Below are 27,159 nucleotides of genomic sequence, written 5' to 3'. Positions count from 1 at the left end.
CACGACTTTAGTTCATTCTACCATTTAATCTTTCATCTTTTTTCTTAATAAATGTCCTTTGTCATTACAACAGGTTCTCATTTCTCCTCATTAGTGCAAGAACTGCATAACCAGTACCTCTGCCTCCATTCTCGGCCTGTACAGCTGCCCAAGTTTTATTTTCTTTTGTTCAGACGTGAGCAGGTTCCTATTATTTACCTTCTGCTAACTCCCCTACATCAGCTTCTGATGTGTGCTCAAACCCAAACTTGGTATAAGAATCCTGTTAGCATCTATTTTGCTCTCCTGTTTTTCATCTGTTTTCCATCTTTTTGCACCTTATTGGAGAACTCTTCAAATCTATCTTCCAGCCATATTCTGTTTTTACTTTTCTGGAGTTTTCTCTTGTTTTTCAAATGTTTCTTCATTGTGGTGTCATAGCCTTGCTTCATAGATTTCTTGTCCCTATGAAGATATTAACAATACATTTTTAGAGGGCACCTGGGTGACTCAGTTAAGCGACCGACTCTTGATTTCAGCTCAGGTCATGATCTCAGGGTCATGAGATCGAGCCCTGTTTTAGGCTGTGTGCTGAGCATGGAGCCTGCATAAGATTCCCTCTCTGCCCCTCTCTTCCTCTTTAAAAACAAAACAAAAACCAATATATTTCTGAAGTTTTCTTCTTTCTGAATAGCCTTTTCTTCCTCTCAGCTGCTTTTTGCTATTAATTTGGTCTCCATCTATCATATTGGAAGTTTTCTGGTGGTCCTCAACTATTCCCTCATACTTAAGAGTATATATATAACTAGGGGCACCTGGGTAGCTCAGTTGGTTAAGCATCTGCCTTCAGTTCAGGTCATGATCTCAGGGTCCTGTGATTGAGCCCCATGCTCAGCAGGAAAACTGCTTTCCCTCTCCCTCTGCTTCTCCCCCCACTTAATAAAAATAAAATCTTTAGAAAAAAAGAGTATGGGACACCTGGGTGGCTCAATGGTTTGGTGCCTGCCTTCTTCAGCTCAGGGAGTGATCCTGGGGTCCTGGGATCCAGTCCCGCGTCGGGCTCCCTGCATAGAGCCTGCTTCTCCCTCTGCCTGTGTCTCTGCCTCTGTGTGTGTGTGAGATGAGTGAATAAAATCTAAAAAAAAAAAGTCCATAACTAAAAAAAACTGGAGTTAAGTGCTATAAAAGCTGGTTGGAGGGATGCCTGGGTGGCTCAGTGGTTGAGCGTCTGCTTTGAGCTCAGGGCGTGATCCTGGGGTCTGGGGATCGAGTCCCATATTGGGTTCCTTGCATGGAGCCTGCTTCTCCTGTCTCTGCCTGTCTCTGTGTCTCTCATGAATAAGTAAAATATTTTTTTAAAAAGCTGATTGGAAGTTTCCAGCATGTAGGTCGAACTTGTTTCCTGATGGCTTCACTGTAGGGCAGTCTGCCTCCAGTGGGAACACATGGCATCAATATCCATAGGTCTTTCTTTCCAGCTGGTCAAATTCTCTAAAGAGAAAATCCTTTCAGACCAAACTGTAAGTGATCTGGGAGCCAAGTAGGGTAGCACAGGCAGGAGTCTTCTATTTGCTTTATTCAATCTCCTTGGCACACTACAAGTGTTAGTTTGGTTTCCTAGGAAGTGGACCCTGAGAAAAGGATTTGAGTCCAAGTAGTTTATGCAGAAGGTGATCCAGGAAAGAATGATAGCAGAGCAGGTGGTGAGTCAGAAAGGAAAGAAAGCCAAAAAATGGTTTATTAGGGAAATTAGCACTGTGGGTAACAGGAGCTGACCCAGCTGGAGGATTCTGGAGACCAGGGTAAAACACACACTATAGAATTATTTTGCTGAAGGGGAGAGGAAGATGGGTTGTTTATATACTAACTTCTGTCAGTCCTTGGTTTCAGTATGCTCCTGGAGCCTCCACCCCAGGCTGCCACATGAGGAGCAAAGCAGGCTCTAGTGGACAGAAAAGCCCTCAGACAAAAAGATGCAGCTGCTAGCAGTTGGAAGTCCAAGCAGCATGGTGTAATAAATCAGTAAGAATGAAGGGGAGCCCCCTTAATGTTTCTATTTTGCTGGATGTGCATTCCACCTGTCCTAACTATGATACGGGACAGGTTGGTTCTTATCTCACTGAGTTAAAGAATAAATCTTGGGATGCCTGGGTGGCTCAGCAGTTGAGGGCCTACCCCTGGCTCAGGGCATGCGTGATCCATGGTCTCAGGATTGAGTCCCACATTGGGCTTCCTGCCTGGAGCCTGCTTCTCCCTCTGCCTTTCTCTCTGTGTGTCTTTCATGAATAAATAAAATCTTAAAAAAAAAAAAAAGAACGAATCTTGCAGACATAGAAGATTGAGTAAAGGGATAGAAGTTTATTAAGTAAAGATACAGAGAAGGCGCTCAGAAGTGAGGGGTCCGGACAGGGTTGCCATTGAGGGCTTGTAGGGTTGGTCTTTTACTGAAAGCCTAATCAGGGAACCTAAATTCTTTTAACATATCCATTGTTATCACCATTGAGTAAGGACTAGTGATAACATCTTTAACAGCTTACTTCCTTTTTAGAGTCTGATGATTTTTTTTTTTTTATTGGTTACAAGTAGCTGTTATAACAAGACACCCTCCCTACCCACACCATAGGGCAGGGTGGTCTGGCTTGTTCCCTTATCTCTGGTTTCCCTATACCTTAGCATTTTGGGGATTTTTGTGAGCCTACTTCTGTTGACCCCCTACCTAGGCCTGCCTAGCCCCATTTGCCCTAACTCAACTTCTTTTCTCTGGCTGGGGGTATCTTAGCAGCTATTTTTCTTAGTTGTCCACTTGAAGCTCAGGTCTGGCATTTAGAGTACTCTAAAAGATGGCAGTGAAACAATAATGGAAGCCTAGGTGGTGTTTATTCCCCAGGGGCCAACGTGAAAGAGGCAACTGGGCACTTGCCAAAGGACCTGGAGGAAGTCTTCCTGCTCCCTTATCTCTTTGAAGTCTCAGGTCAGGGATAAGCTATGCAACCCTTTTTTAGCTCTAAGGGGCCTGCAAATCTCCAGACTTCCACACAGTGCTACACCAATCCCTCCACTGAGAATTCCACAGGGATCTGGGGCCAAGCATCTTCCAGGCTACTTTCCTGCCCATTCACCATCCCACCCCTGCCTCCTCACACACACGTCTAGGAGCTGGAGACGTGCACAATAGAGCAGCTCTTATGGCAGCCCCTTGAGCTGTGACTTCCAGAGAATTCAGGGCCTCATTCAAACCCAACTGCCCATGGGCCACAGCAGCCCATGGCTTGATAAAGGCAAATAAGTCACAGTTTGAAATTATGGGAAAGGGAGATGCTGGGGTTCTTTTTTTTAATAAATTTATTTTTTATTGGTGTTCAATTTGCCAACATAGAGAATAACACCCAGTGCTCATCCCGTCAAGTGCCCACCTCAGTGCCTGTCACCCAGTCACCCCCACCCCCTGCCCACCTCCCCTTCCACCACCCTTAGTTCGTTTCCCAGAGTTAGGAGTCTCTCATGTTCTGTCTCCCTTTCTGATATTCGAGGCTGGGATTCTTAAATTAATACAAAGACAATTTTTAAATAATTGGGTTGATCAAAACCTTTACCATTTATGGGGCAGCCCTAGTGGCTCAGCGCTTTAGCGCCACCTTCAGTCTGGGGCGTGATCCTGGAGACCCAGGATGGAGTCCCACCGTGGGGCTCCCTGTATGGAGTCTGCTTCTCCCTCTGCCCTCTGCCTGTGTCTCTGCCTCTGTGTGTGTGTGTGTGTGTGTGTCTCATGAATAAATAAATAAAATCTTAAAAACAAAAAAACCTTTACCACTTAATATACGCTATCTCATTTAGTCTTTTTAAATATACAGGATAGGCAAAGATTAATGAGGCTTATCAAGATTAAATGATTAAATGACAGTATGAAATGGAGCCAGGACTAGAATTCAGTTCTGAGTTCACAGCAGGAATTCTGCTTTAGGGAGAATGATGCAGTAACAATTATTATTAATGTCTGTACAGCATGGTATTCTTTCAAATACAATAATCCTGACAACAAAATAAGTTGTCATCACGGTCTTAAAAAAACACAATATGCTTATTGGCCTTCTTTTAAATTGAGTGAGATTAAGTCTGTTAAAGCCTTTTCACATCCCTTCTAAGTTCTTTTTTATTTATTTTCCAGGTTTATTGAGGTGTGATTGACAAAAATTGTACATATTCAAGGTGTTGTCCTAGTCCATTCCAGCTACTATGACAAAAATGTCATCAATTGCGTGGCTTATAAACAACAAACATTTATTTCTCACAATTCTGGGGGTTGGAAAGTTCAAGTTCATGGCACTAGCTGATTTAGTGTCTGATGAGAACTCATTTTTTAGTAGACTATGCCTTCTGATGGAACCTTATGTGATGGAAGAGGCAAGCTAGCTCTCTGGGCTCTCTTTTACAAGGGCACTAATCCCATTTTAGGGGCTCTACCTTCATCGTTTAAGCACTTCACAAAGCCTCCTAATACTATCACATTTGAACACATGAATTTGGAGGCGGGGGCAAGGGGGAGGCTGTGTGCAGAAGCATTCAGACCAGAGCAGATGTACAGCATGCTCTTTTGGTATATATTGTGTAATGATTACCACGATCAGGCTAATTAGCATATCTATCACCTCCAACAGTTACCTTTTGTATGTGTTTGAAAGGAATGCTTAAGAACTACCCTGAGCAAATTTCAAGAGATCAATACAATATTATTAGCTATAGTCACCATGTGTACCGTAGTTCTCTAGAACTCATTCATCTTATGACAAAGATCTTATAATTCAAATCAACATTTACAGAACAACACATATTTGCTCTTTGTCAGCCCCACTGCTACTGGATCATCTCCTATAGCATATAGAATGCTTTAGTAACATCTAACAAAAACAAAAATCTCCATTGATCCCTGTAATAATCTTACTAGATGTTGAGCAACCCTATTTGCTCTTCTTTTGGGGTTCAACCGGGTAACTGAGGTCTATCCAATGGAATGAGGATAGAAGTGACACACCCAACTTCTATGCACAACCTCTGCCATATCCCATGTAACTTTTACATTCTCTTCTTTCCTTCTCTTCCCACCTGAAAGCAAAAGACCCTTGATACTGTGGAAGAAGCACAGATCCCTAAGTTTATGATCTGGAAAAGAGTTACCCCAGAGCATTTGCTCCAGATTCTGCCTAAAAGAAATAAACTTTTGCTCTCTCTATAAAACATCTTGATGTTTACACACAAACTATTCTCCATAATCAATCTTTCTCATTTCAGTAAATGTGGCTTGTACTGGACATTCTTGTTTGCCTACCCAGCACTCATTTCCTAAGGCCTACTTCATGGTGTGTGTGTGTGTGAGACCTGTGCACACAAGGTCCTGTACTCAGAAAAGCCCCATGCTCAGTTTAATATTCTGTCATCATCTTAAAATTCTTAACAATTTCATTTCTGAAGTTGTGTTTTGTGAGTGAAGTTGGATGGGACAAGAAAGTGTGCACTCGAGCAGAAAAGATACGTGTAATGTATGTGTTTACCCACGTCTTGCTGCACCGTTTGCAATAGCCCCATTTGAAATATCCAATGAGAACAGAACTTCATCGAGCCCATCGTGCATGGAAGTTCAACAAGATTTAGTGAGAACAAGGTAATCATGATAAACTGAGTGAGTGGGGTCACTGTCAACCTTATGATCCTCCTGTAAATCAGAACTTGCTGGGTGGCTTAATTAGTTGAGTGCCTGCCTTTGGCTCAGGTCATGATCCCAGAGTCCTAGGATCAAGCCCCAAGTCAGGCTCCCTGCTCAGTGGGGAGCCTGCTTCTCCCTTTCCCTTTTCCTCTCTCCACCTCCAACTCATGCACACATTCTGTCTCTCACTTGCTCGCTCTCTCACTCACTCAATCTCAAATACAATTAAATTAAAAAACAACAAATGCAAAAAGAAGACAGCAGCATAAGAAACACAAAGAACCAAAGAAACCTATCATGTTATTTTCCTCTTGCTTCCCTGGATGAACCAACCACTTACGCTGAAAATGATGACATCGAAGGAAAGTGAAAGTGCAGCAGCCCTAGTTCTGTCCCCCCTCCCACCCAGTCTTTCACCTCCTTCATCAGAAGCCAACTGGAGAGAGTGTGATAGGATGTGTGCACATCAAGAAGTGACACAAAAACAGATGTGCAATGTTTCCACCGTTCTTATAAAAACAGAATACATAATGTATGTACCAGCTATGAAATGTGAATTGTGTCATTTTCACGATTCTACATGAGTTAAATGTTCTTATATTTGCATTTCAAGTTTCAAGGCCTGAAAATCACACATGGATCTCTAACCAGGAGCCAGACTCCTCAATAACTGCTGAAGTAAACCCTAAGACCTGTACTTCTCAACTTAAATGCACCCATATGTGTCTTTGGGTTTCAGCCAAAACTTTATTTTATTTTAGCCCAAATCCTTTGTTATTTTATTTTATTTATTTATTTGAGAGAGACAAACAGAGATAGGGAGAGCACAAGCAGGGAGGAGAGAGAGAAGTAGGCCTCCCACTGAGCAGGGAGCCCAATGAGGGGCCGAATCCCAGGATCCCGGGACATGACCTGTGCCGAAGGCAGATGCTCACGTGACTGAGCCCATAGCCCAAATCCTTTCAATGGATTTGTTCCAGTAGGCATCCAGAGGCTCAAACCTATGAGTAAATTTTACTATGAGTCTATGAGTAAATTTTAGTTCCTGGTCTTTCCCACACAGGCACACATTCAACCCACTGCTGAGCCCTGGCCAGTCTACCTCCAAGATCCATCTCTTCTCTACCGCAACTTTCCCCATCTCCATCCAAGCCTCCTCAACCTCACCTGGACTGCTTCCAGAGGCTCCCAAATGTCTCCTGTCTCCATTGCTTTTCAACCTCTACAAAGCATCCAGAGTGATCATCTCAAAACATTAGGTTGAAAACAAACAAAACAAACAAACAAACAAAAACATTAGGTTGATCACCTTGTGCTTGAAAATCTTCATGACCTCAAAGTAAAATCCAATTTGTGTGCCATAGCTTGAGGGACTTTATGTGATGGGCCCCTGGCTGTCATTCACTCTCTCTTCCCCTCATGTCCCATCTTCATCTCTCACTACACTCTAACCACAGTAATTTCCTTGCAAGTCATCACATACTACAAGCTCTTCCTCCACACCATTCGTTCCTCCTGGAAGGCTGCCTAACCCTACACATTTCCCGCCTTTTAATTTGGGTACAGCTTAGACATCAATTCTACAGAAATTCTTCCCAGACCACTCTATTTTTTAACTTTTTTTTTTTTAATTTTTTTTTTAATTTTAATTTTTATTTATTTATGATAGTCACACACAGAGAGAGAGAGAGAGGCAGAGACACAGGCAGAGGGAGAAGCAGGCTCCATGCACCGGGAGCCTGATGTGGGATTCGATCCCGGGTCTCCAGGATCACGCCCTGGGCCAAAGGCAGGCGCTAAACCGCTGCGCCACCCAGGGATCCCTTTAACTTTTTTTTAATTGAACTTCGATTTGCCAACTAAGAGTATAACACCCAGTGCTCATCCCATCAAGTGCCCCCCTCAGTGCCTGTCATCCAGTCACCCCATCCCCCCCCTCTCCCCTTCCACCACCCCTAGTTGGTTGCCCAGAGTTAGGAGTCTCTCATGTTCTGTCACCCTCTCTGATTTTTGCCACTCATTTTCTCTCCCTTCCCCTTTAATCCCTTTCACTATTACTTACATTCCCCAAACGAGTGAAACCATATGATGATTGTCCTTCTCCAAATGACTTACTTCACTCAGTGTAATACCCTCCAGTTCCATCCACATCGAAGTAAATGGTGGGTATTCGTCCTTTCTAATGGCTGAGTATATTCCATTGTACATATAGGCCACACCTTCTTTTTTAATATAAATTTATTTTTATTGGTGTTCAATTTGCCAACATATAGAATAACACCCAGTGCTCATCCCGTCAAGTGCCCACCTCAGTGCCCATTACCCAGTCACCCCCACCCCCCCGCCCACCTCCCCTTCCACCACCCCTAGTTCGTTTCCCAGAGTTAGGAGTCTTTCATGTTCTGTCCCTCTTTCTGATATTTCCTATTCATTTTTTCTTCTTTCCCCTTTATTCCCTTTCACAATTTTTTATATTCCCCAAATGAATGAAACCATATAATGTTTGTCCTCCGATTGACTTACTTCACTCAGCATAATACCCTCCAGTTCCATCCACATCGAAGCAAATGGTGGGTATTTGTCGTCTCTAATGGCTGAGTAATATTCCATTGTATACATAGACCACATCTTCTTTTTCTTTTTTTTAAATAATAAATTTATTTTTTATTGGTGTTCAATTTGCCAACATACAGAATAACACCCAATGCTCATCCCGTCAAGTGCCCCCCCTCTCAGTGCCGGTCACCCATTCACCCCCACCCCCCGCCCACCTCCCCTTCCACCACCCCTAGTTCATTTCCCAGAGTTAGGAATCTTCATGTTCTGTCTCCCTTTCTGATATTTCCTACCCATTTCTTCTCCCTTCCCTTCTATTTGCTTTCACTATTATTTATATTCCCCAAATGAATGAGACTGTATAATGTTTGTCCTTCTCCAATTGACTTATTTCACTCAGCATAATACCCTCCAGTTCTATCCACATCGAAGCAAATGGTGGGTATTTGTCATTTCTAATGGCTGATGAATATTCCATTGTATACATAAACCACATCTTCTTTATCCAATCATCTTTCGATGGACACGGAGGCTCCTTCCACAGTTTGGCTATTGTGGACATTGCTGCTATAAACATCGGGGTGCAGGTATCCCAGCATTTCCTCCTCCTTTTTGTGGGGTCTTTGTCTGGGTTTGGAATCAAGGTGATGCTGGCCTCATAGAACAAGTTTGGAAGTATTCCATCTCTTTCTATGTTTCCGAACAGCTTTAGTAGAATAGGTATGGTTTCTTCTTTAAACGTTTGATGGAATTCCCCTACGAAGCCATCTGGCCCTAGACTGTTGTGTCTTGGGAGGCTTTTGATGAGTGTTTCAATTTCTCACTGGTTATTGGCCTGCTCAGGTTTTCTTTTCTTTTTTTTTTTTTTTTTAAGATTCTTAAATTTATTTATTTATTTTTGACAGAGAGAGGGGGGGGGCAGAGACACAAGCAGAAGGAGAAGCAGGCCCCATGCAGGGAGCCCGATGTGGGACTCGATCCTGGGGCCCTAGGATCACACCCCAGGCTGAAGGTGGTGCTAAACTGTTGAGCCACTGGGGCTGCCTTCTGTTTAGGTTTTCTATTTCGTTTTGTTTCAGTTTGGTAATTTGTGGTTGTCCAGAAACGTATCCGTTTCTTCTAGAATGCCTAATTTATTGGTATCTAGCTGCGCTAATACATTTTTTTAAATCATTTGTATTTCCTTGGTATTGGTTGTGATCTCTCCTCTTTCATTATTTTATTAATTTCAGTCTTTTCTCTTTTCTTTTTAATAAGGCTGGCTGATGGTGTATCTATCTTATTAATTCTTTCAAAGAACCAACTCTGGTTTTGTTGACTGTTCTATGGTTCTTCTGGTCTCTATTTCATTGAGTTCTGTTCAAATCTTTATTATCTCTCTTCTTCTGCTTCATGTAGGTTTTATTGGTGTAGGTTTTCTTTTTCCTATTCCTTTAGGTGTGAGGTTAGCTTGTGTATTAGAGGTTTTTTTCCAATTTTTTTGAGGGATGCATGTATTGTGATGTATTTTCCTCTTAGGACTGCTTTTGCAGTATCCCAAACATTTTGAATGGTATATCTTCGTTTTCATTAGTTTCCATGAATCTTTTTAATTCGTCTCTAATTCCCTGGTTGACTCATTCATCTTTTAGTAGGATGCTCTTTAACTTCCATGTGTTTGAGTTTCTTCCAAATTTCTTGTGATTGAGTTCTAGTTTCAAAATATTGTGGTGTGAAAATATGCAGGGGACAATCCCAATCTTTTGCTATCTGTTGAGACCTTATTTGTGACCCAGTATGTGGTCTATTCTAGAGAAAGTTCTATGTGCACTTCAGAAGGATGTGTATTCAGTTGCATTTGGATGGAAAGTTCTGTATATATCTGTGAAATCCATCTGGTCCAGTATCATTTAAAGCCCTTGTTTCTTTAGTGATGTTGTGCCTAGAATATCTGTCACTTGCAGAAAGTGTCATGTTGAAGTCTCCTACTATTACTGTGTTATTATCTAAGTATGTCTTCGGTTATTAATTTATTGATATACTTGGCAGCTCCCACATTAGGGGCAGAAATATTCATGATTGTTAGGTCTTCTTGTTGGATAGACCCCTTAAGTATGATATAGTGTCCCTCTTCATCTCTTACTACAGTCTTTGGAATAAACTTTAATTTATCTGATATGAAGATTGCTACCCCTGCTTTCTTTTGAGGACTATTTGAATGGTAAATTGTTCTCCATCCTTTCATTTTCATGCTGGAGGTGTCCTTAGGTCTAAAATGATTCTCTAGTAGATAGCATATAGATGGGTCTTGCTTTTTTATCCAGTTCAAAACCCTGCATCTTTTGATGGGATCATTTAGCCCATTCACGTTCAGAGTTTCTATTGAAAGATATGAATTTAGTGTCATCGTAATACCTATTCAGTTCCTGTTTTTGTGGATTATTTCTTTGGGCTTCCTTTCTTTACAAGGCCCCCCTTAATATTTCTTGTAGAGCTGGTTTGGTGGTCACATATTTTTTCAGTTTCTGCCTATATTGGAAGCTCTTTATCTCTCCTTCTATTCTGAATGAGAGCCTTACTGCATATAGTATTCTTGGCTGCATGTTCTTCTCATTTAGTACCCTAAATATATCATGCCAGCCCTTTCTGGCCTTCCAGGTCTCTGTGGAGAGGTCTGCTGTTAATCTGATATTTCTCTCCATATAAGTTAAGAATCTCTTGTCTCTTGCTGCTTTAAGGATCTTCTCTTTATCTTTGGAATTTGCAAGTTTCACTATAAAATGTCAAGGTGTTAAACGGTTGTTATTGATTTTGAGGGGGTGCTTCTCTACTCTCTGGCCCTCTGAACCTCTGTCCCTCTCGGCGTTTCCTGGAACCCCAATTATACGTAGTTTCTTCCTTCTTTTTTTTAAAGATTTTATTTATTTATCCATGAAAGACACACATAAAGAGAGAGGCAGAGACACAAGCAGAGGGAGAAGCAGGCTCCATGCAGGAAGTCCCGATCCCGGGACTCCAGGATCACACCCTGGGCCGAAGGCAGGTACTAAACCACTGAGCCACCAAGGCATCCCTAGATTCTTCCTTCTGAGGCTATCATTTATTTCCCTTAAGCTTTTCTCATGGTCTCTTGTTTTTCTCTTTTTTTCCTCAGCTTCCTTCCTTTCCATCAACTTGACTTCTATGTCACTCACTCTTTCTTCCACCTCATTAACTCTAGTCATTAGGACATCCAGTTTGGATTGCATCTCATTTAATTGATTTTTAATTTCGTCCTGATTAGATCTAAATTCTGCAGTAACAAAGTCTCTAGAGTCCTTTGTGCTTTTTTTCCAGAGCCACGAGTAGCTTTGTAATTGTACTTCTGAATTGACTTTCTGACATTGAATTGTAATCCATATTCTGTAACTCTGGCAGAGAGTACTGTTTCTGCTTCTTTCTTTTGTGGTGAATTCTTCCTTCTAGTCATTTTGCTCAGTACAGAGTGGCTGTATGAGCAGGCTGAGTCAATAATATCAATTACAACCTAAGTAAATTTCACCCTAGATGATTCTGTTGGGGTCAGAGACCAGAAAATGAAAACAAAGATCAGAACAAAATTAAACAAAAGGACAACTAAAGTGAAAAACAAATTTTAAAACAAAGTAGTAAAAAAATAAAAGGCCAAAGATCCCATAGAAGAAGAAAAAAAAGAAAAGGAAAAAAACTAAAGGAAATAGTGGAAAGCAAAAAAGGGGGAAAAGAGAAGAAAACAGGTAGGGGGACTGGGAGATGATGGTGGTGAAGAAGTTATAGTGGAGGGAGAATGTAGTCTACCTGAGAGGTACTAGAGGGTAATCCTCTGGGTTCTGAGTGTACTAAGTTCTGTTGTTAGAAGATGCTCAATCCCAAATTTATATAAACCAGCAATACTTGTAGAAATCCCCACCATTGACCACCAAAACATAAACGAGATAAAAGAGGGGGGCAGAAGGGGAATGAAGAGAGAATATAATCTCACAGAATCAAACAGCACCATTGGTTCTGGGTGCATGCTGGTCATGTTTTAGAAGGTATTAACTTCCACCATTGTAGAACAAAATGAGGCAGAGAAAACAAAAATAAAAACCCATATCTCAAAGTTAAATTAAGTATGTTGAAGGGTATCTACAAGTGGAAAATATACCTAAGACATGCAATTGTAGAAATATGAAAGTCAAAAAGGAAGAAACTTGAAAATAAAGAGGTGGTAAAATGTAGTTGAGGTGGGAAAAGAGAAAAAATATTTGAAATTCTTAGTCTGATATAAAAATGAGTTGTAATGGAAAAAGGGGGGTGGGGGGGATCATCTAGTTCTCTACGCCATAAATCCCTCGATATCCCCTGTTACTTTCCCGCACTGCTTTGTCAAGAAGTTGCTCTTCCTCTGTTCTTCCAGCTGGTCGTCTGGGGGAGGGGCCTGCTGTGTTGATTCTCAGGTGTGTGTACCTGGGGGAGATGCCCCACCCCCTGCTGGGTGCTGGGCTCAGTGGGAGCTGTTTACTCCGTGAGGCCTCTGTTCTCTGGCAGCCCTGCCTCTCCCAAGCACAAGGTGACACGAGGAGGAACAATACTGGCAGCAGCCAGATCTCCAGCTCTGGAGTCAGCTCCCTGCAGTAACTACCGCAGTGTCCCAGTCCGCACTGGCCTAGGTGCTCCTGGGGCAGCAGGGGACGCTGATCTGCACAGCTTGGGGGCGCCCGGCGTCGGCAGGAGAGTCCTTGTTGTCCTGTGCCCTCCTCGTCTTCATCTGTCCCAAGAGGAATGCAGGCTCATGGGCTGTGTCTACTAGGGCGCCCTGGGATCCGGGGCCTGTGCTGCTGGAATTGCGCTCCCAGGGCCGTGGTTCCCAATGCAGCAGGGCACACACTCCTCCTTCCGGAGCCCCCACCTGACCCACCAGCTTCTCCCCGAGGCCCCACGGGCTGCGCTCCAGCCCTTTACCGAGATCTGCCCGCAGTGTGTGGTGTGCTCTCCCCCAGGAGCACTTCCTCTATAAGTAACCTCGGGAAACTGGAGGCTTCACTGCCCCTTCTGCTGTTCTGTCCGATTTCCCTGCTGAGCACTTTTTTGTCCAAGAAAAATCCAGTGCGGAATTTTAAAGTCCCACTTCTCCAGGGCTGGGCTTTCCTATCCTGGAGGCTTTTGCTGCCCCACTTTAGCCCGGCTCCTCACGGTGCCCCCCCCTTCATTATTTTTTATTTAATTTTTTTCTATCTTCCTACCTTGCTAGAAGCAAAAACCCTTCTCTCTGTAGCATTCTGGCTATTCTCTCTTTAAATCTCAGGTCCAGGGGATCCCTGGGTGGCTCAGTCATTTGGCGCCTGCCTTTGACCCACCACGTGATCCTGGGGTCCCAGGATTGAGTCCCACATCAAGCTCCCTGCATGGAGCCTTCTTCTTCCCCTGCTTGTGTCTCTGCCTCTCTCTCTCTCTGTGTATCTCTCATGAATAAATAAATAAAATCATTTAAAAAATAAAAAAATAAATCTCAGGTCGAATTTGTAGCTCTTCAGGATGTTTTGAAAATTATCTAGGTAAGTTGGTGGGACCAGGTGAGTTGAGGATCCCTACTCTTCCACCATTTTGCCCCACCGCCTAGTTCTAGCAATTCATACTTTAGTTTCATGATTTCAGGGTAACCAGAGACCAGTATTTGTCAAAAAGTCCTTTTCGTGAATCTTCTGGAAGCTGGACCATATTTTTGCAAGAGCATCAGAACATGGAAAACTCCTTACTCTGGGAAATGAACTAGGTGTGGTGGAAGGGGAGGAGGGCGGGGGGGTGGGGGTGACTGGTTGGCGGGCACTGAGGGGGGCACTTGACGGGATGAGCACTGGGTGTTATTCTGTGTGTCGGCAAATTGAACACCAATAAAAAATAAATTTATTATTAAAAAAAAAGAACAACACCTGAAAACGACAGGGCTGTCAACAATAGACATGGTTAAAGACCCAATGAGAGTTCATTATAATGCAGTCAAGAAGAAAATTTGATTTTTTTGGTAACACAGCATTTTAACAATCCGAATGTCGAGTGATGGCAGTGTATCAGGACATGTTTTAACTTTAGGAATTTCGTTTCATTTTTGAAACACCAACAGCATTCAAGCACCCAATTTAATCTAAGAGCGCTTATTATTATTTGGTTGACAATGCTTCTTATGTGACTTCACATGGCAGGTAAACTACATATTTTAGCCAAGAGACTCTATTTAGGGTTTGACTTTCTGGGAATCTGTTGAAAATCGATGAATGAATACCCAAACAAGCAAGGAGCCAGCCAGCCCACCAAACCAACCAACCAAGCAAGCAACCAACATCTCAGGTTTCAAGGCATGGGCCTACAAAGGATCACGGATCCTTACAACACTGAAAATGTCAGTATCTGCTTTCCCAAGGTGACCCTAGGAGATTCTACAGGATGTTATAGAGTTGTCACCAAAATGTAGCTCCTTTACTATTGAGAAGTTTTCACTCTCTTACATAGGTAAAGACTGGATAGAGCCTGGGTGGCTCAGTGGTTGAGTGTCTGCCTTTGGCTCAGAGTGTGATCCCAGGATCCAGGATCGAGTCCCTCATCGAGATCCCTGTGGGGAGCCTGCTTTTCCCTCTGCCTGTGTCTCTGCCTCTCTCTCTCTTTCTCTCTGTGTGTACCTCATGAATAAATAAAGAAATCTTAAAAAAAAAAAAAAAAAAAAAGACCAGATGAAAACGAATATAAAAACCTTGCTGTTCTGTGCAGGTAAAGAAAAAAAAATGCCTTTTCTCCTCTGTTCACAATCTCTTCTCAAGAGTAGATGACCAATGCAAGGGGATCCCTGGGTGCCGCAGCGGTTTGGCGCCTGCCTGTGGCCCAGGGCACGATCCTGGAGACCCGGGATCGAATCCCACGTTGGGCTCCCGGTGCATGGAGCCTGCTTCTCCCTCTGCCTGTGTCTCTGCCTCTCTCTCTCTCTCTCTCTGTGACTATCATAAAAAAAAAAAAAAAAAAAAAAAAAATGACCAATACAAGAAAAACTTGGCATTTTAACAGAGAGGAGAGCTAAATCTCAATGTTATATCAGTGTACTTGTAAAACTTACTTCTTCCAATCTCAGTCCGTCCAGACCATGCATACAGTTCCTTTTCAAAAAGTCTCCTTCAAAAACCCTTTTACAATGTCCTTTTTCATTCGGACTCAGTCTTAAGTTTTCATTCTCTAAATGGCCAGGCTCTGGGATGCCTGGATGGCTCAGCAGTTGAGCATCTGCCTTTGGCTCCGGGCATGATCCTGGAGTTCAGGGATCGAGTCCCACATCAGGTTCCCTGCTTAAATAAGCCTGCTCCTCCCTCTACCTATATCTCTGCCTTCTCTCTATGTCTCTCATGAATAAATAAAATAAAATAAAATAAAATAAAATAAAATAAAATAAAATAAAATAAAATAGCCAGGCTCATTTAAGGACAGGATTATTTTCTTTTCCCTCAACCAAAAATGTATTCTCATGCCTTGTACCTCTTCTACACATCTCCTACCTTCTCACACACAGAGTTGTTTTCCTTATCGTTTCATTTTCCAGCAGTCTGGATTCTATGTGGCAGACTTTTTTTTTAAATTGTATTTATTTACATTCTTTAGAGAGAGAGCACTTGTGTGAAGGGGGGGGAGGGAGAGAGGGAGGAAGAGAGAGGGAGACAGAGAGAGAGAATTTTTTAAAAGATTTTGTTTATTTATTCATGAGTGACAGAGAGAAAGAGGCAGAGACATTGGCAGAAGCAAGCTCCCCACAAGAAGCCGGATGCGGGACTCAATCCTGGACCCTGTGATCATGCCCTGAGCCAAAGGCAGATGCTTAACCGCTGAGCCACCAGGCGTCCCCGACATGGCAGACTTTTACGTCCTAGAAACCTCAGTCTTTATTGAAAAGTCAGCAGGATCCAATGGCACACTCTTGTACCAGAATTCTTTTGATTGGCAAACGTATGAATACATGTCATAGTTTTTAGAAACGCAGTGTGTGTGTGTGTGTGTGTGTGTTTATAATACAATTTTTAAGAAAGCATGAAACATGTTTACTAACACACCCAAGTATCTGCAGTTTTCCTGAATAAGACAAAAGATAAAAAAAAAAGGGGGTAGGGGAAGAAATGGGGGGGGAGGAAGGAAAACACAAGAAAACAAAACAAAAACCACCTTGGGTGTCTTAGTGACTCATACTTTAGTATTTTACCTTCTATTGAAAAGACGTAGGTATGTGATGAATTCAACCCAATTTATCAATTAACCTAGCACAACTTCAAATTTTCAGGTTACCAAGGATTTTGGAAGCTATTTTAAGTGTTTACCTATAAACATTTTTTCTTTTAACTATTTGCTCTTAACAATGAAAAGTATATGAGACAGACAAAATCGACCATTTAAAGTAGTTTATGTGGACAAATCACAACAGGTGCAATTTAACTAATCCATTGAGTTAACAGCAAAGTTGAGTAGGGCCCTCCCTTGGGCCTGGACCCTCCAGTGTCCCAGTCCTCTGAGAGGAACGAGGACATAAGTAGTTCTCATTTTCTTTTTTGTGCTTGTTGTATAACAAGACAGAAAACATGGTTTCTTTATATAAAGTTGACGGAGGGGTCTATTTCGATCAACACCATTCAGGCTCACAAACTGAGACAGGAGTGCAGCACAACCCACCGCCTGCCCTAACGGCTTGTAAGTCAGATGGAACTAAAAATCAAGCAATTTTACAACTCCAGGGGGCTGGGAGGTGAGAGAGAAAGCCGGTTATCTGTTTGATGTGTAACATTGATTGCTCCAAGGACACACCTTTTTCAAATAAAACAACCTAAATAAAACAACCTTGAATTGGCTCGAAAGCCATATATGTCGTCTCTGTGTCCACTAAAAAGCCAACTGATTTGTTCCCCACTCCCACTGTCAGGCTCTCGTGGGAAAGTCTGAGTGGGCCGTTTCAGTCCAGGGGAACCCTCGGGCCCCTTCCTGCCTGCTGATTTGGGAGGTACTCCAATGTGAACCTCAGAAGGAGGTGGCCCAATGGTTTGGGGTGATTTTTGCTCCTTGCTGTGGGTGGGGAGGTTGGGGGCCATGGCACTGGAGGCACTGGGATGGCAGAGGAGTTGACTACTCCAGCCACAGGAGTGCAGCAGAAACAGGGGGAGAGGGAGGGGGAGACAGGGGAGGGAGAGGCAGAGGTGGGGGCTGAGGCAGATGTAAAGGTTTTGGGGTTTTTTCTTTTTAAAGATTTCTTTATTATTCATGAAAGACACACAGAGAGAGGCACAGGCACAGGCAGAGGGAGAAGCAGGCTTCCCGTGGGAAGCCCCATGCAGGACTCAATCCCAGGGCCCTCAGCCTCATGCCTTGAGTGGAAGGCAGACGTTCAACCACTGGGCCACCCAAGCGTCCCTCTTTCCCTTTTCTTATCCATCACCTTCCACCCTTCCACCTCCACCTGTTCCTTCATCTCGGTCTCCTGTCTTTTCCTCCTGCAATACAGGCTTTGTCTGTGGTGCCTTTCAGCCTCTGAAAGAGGTGGAGGAGCAGATAGTGGGTTGGGCATCGGTTGTGCTTGTGCTTGGGGAGAAGAAGTAGATTTCAGATTTCTGGCATCTGCCTGGCCTGGTTTCCCCTCTTCTTCATGATTCTGACTATTGGGAAGTAGGGGGTCAGGTCAGGTGTGTAAACTTTTGGTCTATCCTTATCTCTGTAGACCACCTCTTGGTCCCATCCTTGGGGGCATCTTTCTGATGGGGTGACCTAGAAGTCTGAATGTAAGGAATTTCTTTCTTTCTTTCTTTCTTTCTTTCTTTCTTTCTTTCTTTCTTTCTTCTTTCTTTCTAGATTTTGCTTATTTATTTATGAGAGAGAGAGAGAGAGAGAGAGAGAGGCAGAGACCTAGGCAGAGGGAGAAGCAGGCTCCATGCGAGGAGCCTGATGTGGGACTCGGTTTCAGATCCTGGGCTCACATGCTCAACTGCTGAGCACCCAGGCGTCCCAAATGTAGGGAATTTCATCCCAGATCATGGGAACTTGTAAAACATTGGGACTCATCTTTAACTTTCTGAGCTGTACGGTGCCCGATTTTTTAAATAATAAATTTATTTTTTATTGGTGTTCAATTTGCCAACATACAGAATAACACCCAGTGCTCATCCCGTCAAGTGCCCCCCTCAGTGCCCTACTCCCCTTCCACCACCCCTAGTTCATTTCCCAGAGTTAGGAGTCTTTATGTTCTGTCTCTCTTTCTGCTATTTCCCACACATTTCCTCTCCCCTCCACAGTTTGGCTATTGTGGACATTGCTGCTAGAAACATCGGGGTGCAGGTGTCCCGGCGTTTCATTGCATCTGTATCTTCGGGGTAAATCCCCAACAGTGCAATCTCTGGGTCATAGGACAGGTCTATTTTTAACTCTTTGAGGAACCTCCACACCGTTTTCCAGAGTGGCTGCACCAGTTCACATTCCCACCAACAGTGCAAGAGGGTTCCCTTTTCTCTGCATCCTCTCCAACATTTGTGGTTTCCTGCCTTGTTAATTTTCCCCATTCTCACTGGTGTGAGGTGGGATCTCATTGTGGTTTTGATTTGTATTTCCCTGATCGGTGCCCGATTTTTACCGGCGTCTGCCTTTCAACTCATGAGCTAGACTTCCTTTACAAACGGATGCTAGCAATAATAGCATCTGGAGGCAGAGGAAACCTCTCCTGCATAGAATACATAGGGACACATAGACACAAACAAGATGCCAAAGAACTCTAGCCTTTGTCTCACTCCTATTTGTGGAGAGGTCATGAAAGACTGATGTTCCAATCTCCCTGTTTCATGAAAACAACTCTAGTTGCCAGGTAGCATAACCACATCTGGATCCCATCCATCCGTTGTTTTCACTTTACAATCAGAATAGGGCCACTTTTGTGCTAAGATACCAAAAGCTGCAGCAACAAACCAACCAAATGAAGACCAGAATATCTCCCCCAAGGGAGCCTAGCATTGGTTCCTCCCCAAAAGTTGGGGCATTCCTGATGGAACCATATGTGAGAAGCTAGTTGAAAGCTGCATTCAAGGAATGCTTGTTTCTGAGAGTTAAGGATATTGAATTTCCTTTTTTTTTTTTAAGATAATAGGTCTTTTTTTTTTTTTTTTTTTTTTAGATTTTATTTATTTATTCGAGAGAGAGAGAGAGAGAGAGAGGCAAAGACACAGGCAGAGAGAGAAGCAGGCTTCATGTAGGGAGCCTGACATGGGACTCGATCCTGGGTCTCCAGGATCACACCTGGGTTGAAGGCGGCACTAAACTGCTGAGCCCCCCAGACCACCCTAAGGACATTGAATTTCCATTGTGTTGCCACCCTACTGTTTAGATAGTTTCTTAACCAGTATGTGACAGGCTAGTGGAAATCGCATACATGGAAGGGGTCATTCTTAGAGGTAAGACAGGGCCTTTCCATTGCACCTCTGGTTGACGTAGTTTCTAACTCCCTTATGTGAGAAGCTAGTTGAAAGCTGCATTCAGAGAATGCTTCTTTCTCAGATTAAGTACAGCTCACTTCTAGTGCGCCTCAGTCACCTACTGTTGAGATAGAGTCAAGCTTCCTTTTCTTAGAGGCAACTTGACAGCTGCCTTTGAGTAATGCATCCTTCGAGTAATTATTTCTTGGAGTTATGTACACTGCATTTCCACTGAGCCTCCACACCTACTGTGTGTGTGCTTCTAACTCCCTTATGTTAGAGGCTTCTCAGAAGCTGCCTGCAAGAAATGCTTGTTTCTCAGAGTTAAGTATATCACATTTCCTTTGAGCCTCTACACTTATTTTTTTTTAATTTTTTTTTTAATTTTTATTTATTTATGATAGTCACAGAGAGATAGAGAGAGAGGCAGAGACACAGGCAGAGGGAGAAGCAGGCTCCATGCACCGGGAGCCTGACGTGGGATTCGATCCCGGGTCTCCAGGATCGCGCCCTGGGCCAAAGGCAGGCGCCAAACCGCTGCGCCACCCAGGGATCCCCCTCTACACTTATTTTTGATGTATGTTCTAATGCCTTTCTGTGAGAGGGTAGTGAATAGCTGCCTTCAAGGAACACTTGTTTCTTGGAGTTATGTACACATTTCCATTGGGCCCCCACACCTACTGTTGACATAGGTTCTAACTCCCTTATGTTAGAGGCTTGTCAGAAGCTGCCCCAAAGGAACACGTTTCTCAGAGTTCAGTAGGCCGCATTTCCCTCGAGCCTCCACAGGTTCTTTTGATATAGGTTCTAATGCTGGAGGAGAGAGGGGAGTAGAAAACTGTACTCAAGGAACACTGGTTTCTCGCAGTTAACTACATAGTATTTCCATGGCTCCTCCACTCCGGTGGAGATAGCTTCCACCTCTCTTAGGTGAAAGGCTAAGTGGAAGGCTGCAGAACAGGAATGTCTGTGTCTCAGAGTTCAGTACAGTGCCTTTCCATGGCACCTCCTCACCTACTGTGGAAGTAGGTTGTAACTCCCATAGGTGAGAGGCTAGTTGAAAGCTGTGTTCAAGGAATGCTTCTTTCTGAGTGTTGAGCACAGGGCCTTTCCATTGGTCCTCCACACCTACTGTGGACGTAGGTTCTAACTCCCTTATGTTAGAGGCTGGTCAGAAGCTGCGTTCAAGGACCACTTGTTTGTCAGAGTTAAGTCTGTCGTGTTTCACTGTAGCCTCCATACTTACTTTTGATAAATGTTATAACGCCTTTATGTGTGAGGTAGTGTAAAGCTACACTCAAGGAATGCGTGTTTCTAACCTTTGATTATATAGCATGTTCATTGCAACTCCACTCCTTTTGTTTTTTTAAAGATTTTATTTATTTATTTATTCATGAGAGATACACACAGAGAGAGACAGAGGCAGAGACACAGGCAGAGGGATAAGCAGGCTCGATGGAGGAACCCCAATGTGGAACTTGATCCCAGGACTCCGAGATCACACCCTGAGCTGAAGGCAGATGCCACCCAGGCATCCCCTGCACCTCCACTCCTATGTGGAAATCACTTCTACCTCCCTTATATGAGAGGCTGGTTGAAAGCTGCAGGGCAGGAATGCCTATTTCTCAGAGTTAAGTACAGCCAATTTCCATGGCACCTCCTCACCTACAGTTGAGCTAGGTTCTGACTCCCATAGGTGAAGGCTAGTTGAAAGCTGCATTCAAGGGAAGCTTGTTTTTCACATTTAAATATATGGCATATCCCTTGCACCTCTAGACCTATTGTTGAGCTAGGTTATAGGCCTTATGTGAGATGCTAGTTGAAAGGTGCATTCAAAGATCACTTGTTTCTCAGAGTTAAGTATATCACAATTCCATTGCACCTCCACACCTACTGTTGAGACAGGTTCTCACTCTGCCATGTGAGAAGGTGTTTAGAAACTGCATTCTAAGAAAGCCTGTTTCTCAGAGTAAGGTAAAGCACATATACAATGTGCCTCCACACTTATTGTAGAGATTGGTTTCTAATCTCTTCTGTGGGAGGCTGGTTGTAAGCTGCATTCAAGGTAACCCTTTTCTGAGAGTTAAGTATAACACATTTCCATTGTGCCTCCACACCTTGTGTTGATATAGGATCTAAGTCCCTTCTGTGAAAGGCTTGTTGAAAGCTGCATTCAAGGAAAGCTTGTTTCTCAGAGTGAAGTATATTGTATACCCATTGCACTTCACACCTATTGAGATAGCATTGAAATCTCTCATGTGAGAGCGTATTTGAAAGCTTCATTCAAGGAAAGCTTGTTTCACAGTAAACTATATTGCATTTCCATTGCCAGCCCACACTGACTGTTGAGATAAGTTCTAAAAGCCTCTTGTGAGAGGCTAGTTGAAAGCTGCATTCAAGGAAAGCTTGTTTCTCAGAGTTAAGTACATCTCATATCCATTAGCCCTGCCCATCTAGTGTTGAGATAGGTTCTAACTACCTTATGTGAGAGAGTACTTGAATGCTTCATTCAAGGAAAGCTTGTGTCTAACATATAAGAACAATGCATTTCCATAGTGCCTACATACCTTCTTATGAGAGATATTCTTACTCTCTTAAGTGAGAAGTTAGTTGAAAGCTCATTCAAGGAAAACTTTTTTTTCTCAGGAGTACATATATCACACACCCCTTGTACCACAACCCCTAATGTTCAGATAAGTTCTCATACCTTATGTGAGAGGACCATTGAAACGTACATTCAAAGAAAGGTTATGACTCACAGATAAGTATAGCACAATTCTAATGTGCCTCCATACCCACTTTTTAGAGATGTTTTAACTCCCTTATGTGAGAGGCTAGTTGAAAGCTGCATTCAAGTCAGAGAGAGAGAAAATTGATTGAGGACATTTCAAATTGAAGAGGCTATTTAGATAGAGTGGTCTGTCCTAAGGCTGTTCTTAAGGATAGAAAGGGATGGAATACTTCCAAATTCTTTTTATGAGGCCAGCATCATTTTGATTCCAAACCCAGACAAAAACCCCACAAAAAGGAGGATTATAGACCAATATCCCCGATGAACACAGATGCAAAAATTCTCACCAAGATACTAGCCAAAAGGATCCAACAGTACATTAAGAAGATAATTCACCATGACCAAGTGGGATTTACCCCCAGGATGCAAGGGTGGTTCAACACTTGTAAAACAATCAACGTGATAGATCACATCAACAAGAGAAAAAACAAGAACCATATGATCCTCTCAATAGATGCAGTGAAAGCATCTATCACTTTCATTTGACAAAATACAGCATCCATTCCTGATCAAAACTCTTCAGAGTGTAGGGATAGAGGGAACATTCCTCAGCATCTTAAAAGCCATCTATGAAAAGCCCACAGCAAATATTCTCACAGGGAAAAACTGAGAGCCTTTCCCCTAAGATCAGGAACACGACAGGGATGTCCACTCTCACCACTGTTATTCAACATAGTCCTAGAAGTCCTAGCCTCAGCAATCAGGCAACAAAAAGAAATAAAAGGCATTCAAATTGGCAAAGAAGAAGTCAAACTCTCCCTCTTCCCAGATGACATGATACTGTACATAGAAAACCCAAAAGACTCCACCCCAAGATTGTTAGAACTCATACAGCAATTCGGCAGTGTGGCAGGATACAAAATCAATGCCCAGAAGTCAGTGGCATTTCCACACACTAACAATGAGACTGAAGAAAGAGAAATTAAGGAGTCAATCCCATTTACAATTGCACCCAAAACCATAAGGTACCTAGGAATAAACATAACCAAAGAAGTAAAGGATCTATACCCTAAAAACTATAGAACACTTCTGAAAGAAATTGAGGAAGACACAAAGAGATGGAAAAATATTCCATGCTCATGGATTGGAAGAATTAATATTGTGAAAACGTCTATGCTACCCAGGGCAGTTTACACGTTCAATGCAATCCCTATCAAAATCCCACGGACTTTCTTCAGAGAGTTGGAACAAATCATCTTAATATTTGTGTGGAATCAGAAAAGATCCTGAATAGCCAGGGGAATATTGAAAAAGAAAACCAAAGCCAGGGGCACCACAATGCCAGATTTCAAGTTGTACTGCAAAGCTGTGATTATCAAGACAGTGTGGTACTGGCACAAAAATAGACACACAGATCAATGGAACGAATAGAGAACCCAGAAATGGGCCCTCAACTCTATGGTCAACTAGTATTCGACAAAGCAGGAAAGACTATCCACTGGAAAAAGGACAGTCTCTTCAATAAATGCTGCTGGGAAAATTGGACATCCACATGCAGAAGAATGAAACTAGACCACTCTCTTTCACCATACACAAAGATAAACTCAAAATGGATGAGAGATCTAAATGTGAGACTAGATTCCATCAAAATCCTAGAGGAGAACACAGGCAACACCCTTTTTGAACTCGGCCACAGTAACTTCTTGCAAGATACATCCACGAAGGCAAGAGAAATAAAAGCAAAAATGAACTATTGGGACTTCATCAAAATAAGAAGCTTCTGCACAGCAAAAGAAACAGTCAACAAAACTAAAAGACAACCTACAGAATGGGAGACGATATTTGCAAATGACATATCAGATAAAGGGCTAGTATCCAAGATCTATAAAGAACTTATTAAACTCAACACCCAAGAAACAAACAATCCAATCATGAAATGGGCAGAAGACATGAATAGAAATTTCACCAAAGAAGACAAAGACATGGCCAACAAGCACATGAGAAAATGCTCTGCATCACTTGCCATCAGGGAAATACAAATCAAAACCACAATGAGATCCCACCTCACACCAGTGAGAATGGGGAAAATTAACAAGGCAGGAAACAACAAATGTTGGAGAGGATGTGGAGAAAGGGGAACCCTCTTACACTGTTGGTGAGAGTGTGAAGTGGTGCAGCCACTCTGGAAATCTGTGTGGAGGTTCCTCAAAGAGTTAAAAATAGATCTGCCCTATGACCCAGCAATTGCACTACTGCATATCTACCCCAAAGATACAGATGCAATGAAAGACCGAGACACTTGCACCCCAATGTTTATAGCAGCAATGTCTACAATAGCCAAACTGTGGAAGGAGCCTCAGTGTCCATCGAAAGATGAATGGATAAAGAAGAGGTGGTCTATGTATAGAATGGAATATTACTCAGCCATTAGAAAGGACGAATACCCACCATTTGTTTCGACGTGGATGGAACTGGAGGGTATTATGCTGAGTGAAGTAAGTCAATCTGAGAAGGACAATCATCATATGGTTTCACTCGTTTGGGGAATGTAAGAAATAGTGAAAGGGATTAAAGGGAAAAGGAGAGAAAGTGAGTGGGAAAAATCAGAGAGGGCGACAGAACATGAGAGACTCCTAGCTCTGGGAAATGAACAAGGGGTAGTGGAAGGGGAGATGGGTGGGGGGTTGGGGTGACTGGATGACAGGCACTGAGGGGGGCACTTGACGGGATGAGTACTGAGTGTTATACTATATGTTGGCCAATCAAATACCAATAAAAATATACTTTAAAAAAAAAGGAAATAAGCTGCCCTGAGTTCTGAGGCTTAGCCTTCTTAGAAGGCTAACCTCTTGATGAGGGGAGTTCAAACCTGTCTCCCAGGCACAGGTGGGGAGGGACTGTCCCAAGTGCTGGAGGGCCTTTGTGACACCACAGTTCATTCAGTGCAGGTCTGCATTGGCCTTTCCCTGAGGAAAGTGGAAGGTTTCTGCCCAGCAGACCAAGGAGCCTGGGCAGTGGCAAGGCTGTGGGCTTCAATGCGAGAACCAGGCACTCCTGGAGGGAACCTTTCAACATCCCAGCCTATACAGCTGAGGGAGGTTAGCAGCTAGCTCTACTCTCAGTGGGTGAGGAGCAAGGGCAGAGGCCAGGTACTTTTCACTGAGAAAGCAGATTTCCTGACATGTAGCTGATCAGGAGTCTGTCACAGGGGTGAGTTAGCACAACCTCTCCACAGTTTTTGTTGAGGTAAAAAAAGCCCTGCAACCTTCTAAAAGCTGAGGAACTAGCCTTCCTTGAGGGAAACTTTCAACTAGCCCCCACTAGGGAGGTGGCCCTGGCCCCACATTAGGCCACAGACCCAGTGGAACTTGCTGTCCTGTGCCCTGGGCCCAAGAGGCCAGTGAGGGCAGCTTTCCACTGGCCTCTCCAGGAAGGGCTTGAGAAACCAGCTCCTCAGGAGGTTCCCAGGGGCCCTGAAAGATGCTGTCTACCTATAGGGCCCTATGCCTTCCTGGAGTGCCCCCTGGCAGCTCACTTGTCACCTCAGGGAGTGGAAACAGGTGTCTCAACAGTGGTGGCAGCACCAAGGGAAATCAGTTAATACTCATAGTGAGAGGCTAGTTGAAAGCTGCATTTAAGAAATCCTTTCTGAGAGTTGAGCACAGGGCCTCTCCTTTGGGCCTCCACACCTACTGTGGACATAGATTCTACCTTCCCTTTGTTAGAGGCTTGTCAGAAGCTGCCTGCAAGGAAGGCATGTTTCTCAGAGTTCAGTAGGCCGCATTTCCCTCTGCCTCCAAACGTCCTTTTGATATAGGTTCTAATGCCAGTTGGTGAGAGGATAGTGGAAAGCTTCTCTCCAGGGACGCTGGTTGCTCACAATTCACTACATAGCATTTCCACGGGCCTCCACTCCTGTGGAGCTAGCTTGTACCTCCCGTGGGTGAGAGGCTAGTGGCAAGCTGCAGGCGTGGAATGCTTGTGTCCTAGAGTTCAGTACAGCACCTTTCCATGGCACCTCCTCACCTAGAGTGGAGCTAGCTTCTAACTCCCATAGGTGAGGGGCTATTTGAAAGCTGTGTTCAGTTCTCAGAGGAACTGGATTTGAGTTGTTGTGTTAGAACTAAGTACAAAATCTTCTGATATAATTTTTAAGATTTTATTTATTTATTCATGAGAGACACACAGAGAGGGAGAAAGGCACAGGCATAGGCAGAGGGAGAATCAGGCTCCATTCAGGGAGCCCTACGTGGGACTCGATCCCAGGTCTCCAGAATCATGCCCTGGGCTGAAGGCAGTGCTAAACCGCTGAGCCACCTGAGCCACCCAACTTCTGATATTTTTGTTTTCATAGTAAAATCAGTGCTTATCATGTTTAATCTTGGCAATTGTGGGAAATAGTCCAAAAATTGTAACCCTCATTGGATAGGCTCTTGTAATTACAGATCATGATGAAGGTATTGACCAAATTTAAGTAGCTGTTGCACTTACATAGCTGTCTTCCTCAATCTTCCCATAATGTAAACTACTTGGGATTGTGCTTCTGATGACTTTGGCTTTGGAGATTTTTAGATATCTTGAAAATAGTGTATAACATAGAAATTAATCATAGTAAACATAAATACTAAATTCAAATTAAGCATACCTAAATGACCATTCAGTTATTTGGCAAAGTTTACTGACCCAGCAGACTTACTCTCCCATTGGAAAAAGAATGTCTTGATTCTTTTGGCCTTATACTGGCTGTA

At 43.2% G+C, this 27,159-nt stretch overlaps 1 protein-coding gene across 1 annotated transcript in view; it reads left to right on the top strand.

Annotated features, from left to right (window-relative positions):
• Positions 1–27,159, top strand: part of LOC140598756 (uncharacterized) — an 89,976-nt gene that overhangs the window by 1,159 nt on the left and 61,658 nt on the right. The gene's annotated exons all lie outside the window — the stretch shown is intronic.

This window comes from Vulpes vulpes, chromosome 4, assembly GCF_048418805.1.
Source record: "Vulpes vulpes isolate BD-2025 chromosome 4, VulVul3, whole genome shotgun sequence".
Taxonomy (NCBI): Eukaryota; Metazoa; Chordata; class Mammalia; order Carnivora; family Canidae; genus Vulpes; species Vulpes vulpes.
Note: the sequence above shows the minus strand (reverse complement) of the source record. Positions and strands in the feature narration are given on the sequence as shown.